General features: G+C 37.3%; 1 pseudogene; it reads left to right on the forward strand.

The window, feature by feature from the left end:
- The first annotated feature begins 2,878 nt into the window (after window positions 1-2,878).
- LOC118834776 lies at window positions 2,879-3,596 on the forward strand (annotated as a pseudogene).
- Window positions 3,597-4,427: the final 831 nt, after the last annotated feature.

The raw sequence follows: 4,427 nt of genomic DNA on the forward strand, positions 1-4,427 counted from the left end.
TTAGATCCTTGTATTGCTGAGAAGAGCCAAGTCTATGAAAGTTAATCATTGCACAATGATGCTGTTACTATGTACAATGTTCTCCTGGTTCTGCTCATTTCACTCAGCATCAGTTCATATAAGTCTCTACAGGCTTTTCTGAAGTTTGCCTGCTCATCATTTCTTATAGCACAAAATAGTATTCCATTACGTTCAGATATCACAACTTGTTCATTCTTCAATTGATGGACATCCCCTCAATTTCCAATTTTTTTGACACCACAAAACAAGCTGCTATAAATATTTTTGTCAATGTGGTTCCTTTTCTCATTTTCATGATCTCTTTGGGATACAGACTTTGAAGTGGTATTGCTGGATCAAAAGGTATGCACAATTTTATAGTCCTTTGGACATAGTTCCAAATTGCTCTCCAGAACGGTTAGATCAGTTCTCAAATCCACCAACAATGCATTAGTGTTCCAATTTCTCACATCTTCTCCAACATTTATCATTTTCCTTTTTGTCATGTTAGCCAATCTGACAGGTGTGATGTGGTATCTCAGAGTTTTGATTTGCATTTGTCTAATCAATAGTGATTTAGAGCATTTTTTCATATGACTAGAGATAGATTGAATTTCTTCATCTGAAAATTGCCTAAATATAGGCTAATCTTAATGTAACACCAATTACCTTAGCTCCCTATGGCCTGAAGTCCAGATATGTTACATTTTACCCCACCCTCAGGGTTCCTCAGTAGCCCTAGTAGGGATTGGGAGATGTCTAGGCTGTCTGCCTAGAGATTGAAACTAAACTAAGAAATACTTGCAATGATGTAATGCATATATTTTGAGATCTTTGTAAATGGCTCCAGCACTTGCCAAAGATTTTCCCTCAAGGGTGAGGTGGGTCCCTTTCACCCCAGTTCCATTTAATCACTAAGAGTTGGATTAACTTTGCAAAGGAATATTTAGTTCAAAAAGTATAATAACAAATATACAAATTTATTCTGCCACAGGTAGGGCTTAATCTCCCTCTCCCTTGTACCACTTTCCCCTCTGGGAGGGGATTAAATTTATAGTTTAGCTCAATTCCTATAGAGCACAGCCCCAAGTTCCAAGTCTAAAACCCTGCCTTGGGCTCATGGTTCCAGACACCCTGACTTCTCCAGGATTTTCTGCTGGGCTGGTTGGCTGCAATATCTTACCTAGAATCCTACCTTCAAGGTCACCATAGCTCAATATTCCAAGTCCATTGCAGATCGCCACTGGCACCTGAAACTAAGAAGGACAAATGAAACGGAACAGAGATTCCTGACCCATTTTTTGGCACCAGGGCAAAACAGTGAAAGGGAAGGAAGATATCCCCCTCCCAGTTTACTTCACAACCCATGCTATAGGTAAACAGTATGTGATCCTCACCCTCTGCACTCAGCAAGAAAGAGAGATTGTTTCAGTCTGGAAATTTTAAGATTTCAATCTGTTCTGGATACACAGCCAGTCAAAGGAGGCTGCTCCCACCCATGTGGTAGGGAATGCAGACAAGCATGATGCCACCATGTTAGGTGATCTGGGCATGTGCTAAGGTCCTCATTACATTCTTTCTCCCCTTTTCCCATTCATATAGGCATTTGGGACCACAAGCTTGCTTCTATTTCTTTGGCAGTATTCCACAGATGGTGATAGAGACTGTATTCTTATCTTTGATGTAATCTATTACTGCTTTTTACTATTTTCTTTCCTCCAGGTACTATTTAATAAATCTTTTGACCTATGACTTTTGTCTATGTTACTATTAACTACAGTTAGTTTTATTGTGGTACATAAAACATATGCCTTTCTAAATTTACTTACAACTCCTCTGTAACCAAGTTATTGTTTAGTCCTTTTTTCAGCCATATACAACTCTTCTTGACCCCATTTGGGATTTTTTTGGCAAAGATACTCCAGTGGCCTGCCATTTCCTTCTCCAGCTCATTTTACAGATGAGGAAACTGAGGAAACTGTGGGTTAAATGTCTTGCCCAGGGTCACACAGCCAATAAGTGTCTGAGGCTGGATTTGAACTCATCAAGACTCCAAGCCAAGTATTCTATCTACTGTTCCACCTAGCTGCCCAAGATCATGACTACATGATCTTGTAACCAAGACCATGATCAATTTTTGTAAAAATTCAATTTCCCATTTAAGCAGAGATCCCATTGCTAGGCATATACTATATGGAGATCAAAGGCAGAAAGAAAGGTCCTATATATGCCAAAATTATCATAACAACACTTTTGTGAAAACAAAGAATTGGGAAAAAAATAGGGACATTTTGAATGGCTAAACAAATTGTGGTATAGGCTTGTAATAGAATATTACTATTCCATAAGAAAATATGACTATAAAGAATTCAGAGAAGTATGGGAAAAAGTATGGGAAAAATTGATGTAGAATAAAATTAGGAAAAACAGGAAAGTAATATGACTACAACAATGTGAGTAAAAAGAACAACCATCAAAGAAACCTGAATGCAGTGTAATTATAATGATTGAGCTAAGTCCTAGAGAAAATTAAGAAAAATGCATCTCCTTCCTTTCTTTGCAGAGGTGAAGGACTTATATGTTTAGGAAACAGTTTAAATTCCAATTAGCTCTAGTTCACATAATGAATCCCATAAGTGGTCTCATTATTCAAGTCTCACTATTTGAAATTATAATCACATGTAAAATACAGTGACTGGTTCCAGCCCAATGGAAATTTACAATTAAATTTTTAATAAGGTTTTTTTTTAATTTGCAAAGGATAAGAAAAATGTTTTTTGATTCAAGTTTATTATGAAGTAATGGGACAAAGTCTTGGTCCAACCACTGCCCCTACCACTGACCATCTGCCTCTACCACCACTCTTTCTCAGAAAAATGAGCTGCTGCAAAAGGCCAAATTGGCTGAGAAGACAGAGATATACGATGACATGGCAACCTGCACAAAGTCTATTACTAAGCAAGGAGGGGCATTTATCCAGTGCGGAGAGGAGTCTTCTCTCTGTTGCATACAAAAATGCTTTAGGAGCCTGAAGGTCATCCTGGAGGGGTGTTTCAAGTATTGAGCAAAAGATGGAAGATGATGAGAAAAAACAGCAGATGGTCCAAGAATATAGAGAGAAAACTGAGGCCAAATTAGGAGATCTTTGCAATGATGTAATGCCTCTACTGGAAAAGTTCCTGATTCCTAATGCTTCACAAGCAAAAAGCAACATTTTCTATTTGAAAATGAAAGAGCATTACTACCATTATTCGGCTGGGTTTGCTGCTGTTGATGACAAGAAAAGAATATTGACTCAATTACAACAAGCATATCAAAAAGCATTTGAAATCAGCAAAAAGGAGAACCAATTAACATATCCTATAAGATTGCATCTGGCCCTGAACTTCTCTGCCTTCTATTATGAGATTCTGAATTCTTCAGAGAAAGCTTACTTCCTTGTAAAGAGCTTCTGATGAAGCCCTTGCTGTACTTGATACATGAAGTGGAGAATCATATAAAGACTCATAGTGCAGTTAATGGGAGATAACTAGACATCATGGACATGGGACATCCAAAGAAATGAAGCTGAAGCAGGAGAAGGAGGGGAGAATTAACCACCGTTGCAACTTCTGTCTGTTTCATTCTAAAATTTACACAGTATACAATTTGTCATCCACGCTGTCACACAAAGAGTTTTTGTTTACAACTTATGACAAGTGTGTGTCACTTCTCTTTGGATTTCTATATTTTCCATGGGATTTTAGGTTTAATATTCGAGGAGCAGAGCCAGTTTACATTTGGGGAGTTATCTGTTGTCATTTGAAGTGGCCAACATGGGGATATGGAGTTTTTATACATATTTTACATGTTTGGCATTAGTACTTTTGGTACACTGTGATTTCACAATGTTAAAACAGCTTCCATGTTTATGCAAAGAAAACTGCCTACATATTGGCCTGTCATGGTCAGGGGGAAAAGGAATAACTGGCTCCAGCCACAGGTGTAGTTATTGTGGGAGCTTTAGGGATGGAACACCCATGGTTCTATGGTAGAAACATAGGTCTCATGGATATGATATGTCACAAATGCTATATATATATATGTGGAAAACACAGTCTTAGTGTGTACACCTTTCTGAATACAGTTGCAAAAGTGTTCCTTAAGGCAAAGTTTTAACCAAGTTAATTTACTTTAGAAAAAGGCCAAAATGGTTCATATTTCATTATTTGTAAAGTCACCTGCTGTTTGCTTTCATTATTTTTTGCTACCCTCATTTTATTTGTATTTAAATTATTTAGGCAACCTTAGAATACATATACAAGATGCAGTGAAAAGGAATTCCTTGGTATGTATTAAGTCACTATGTGTCAAGTACAACAGCAAATCAAAAAAACCCATGTGTTCAACTTTTTTAAGGTTTTTTGCTTTAGTAATTTCATTTTTGG

The sequence above is a fragment of the Trichosurus vulpecula genome, chromosome 1, assembly GCF_011100635.1.
Source record: "Trichosurus vulpecula isolate mTriVul1 chromosome 1, mTriVul1.pri, whole genome shotgun sequence".
In the NCBI taxonomy this organism is placed as follows: domain Eukaryota; kingdom Metazoa; phylum Chordata; class Mammalia; order Diprotodontia; family Phalangeridae; genus Trichosurus; species Trichosurus vulpecula.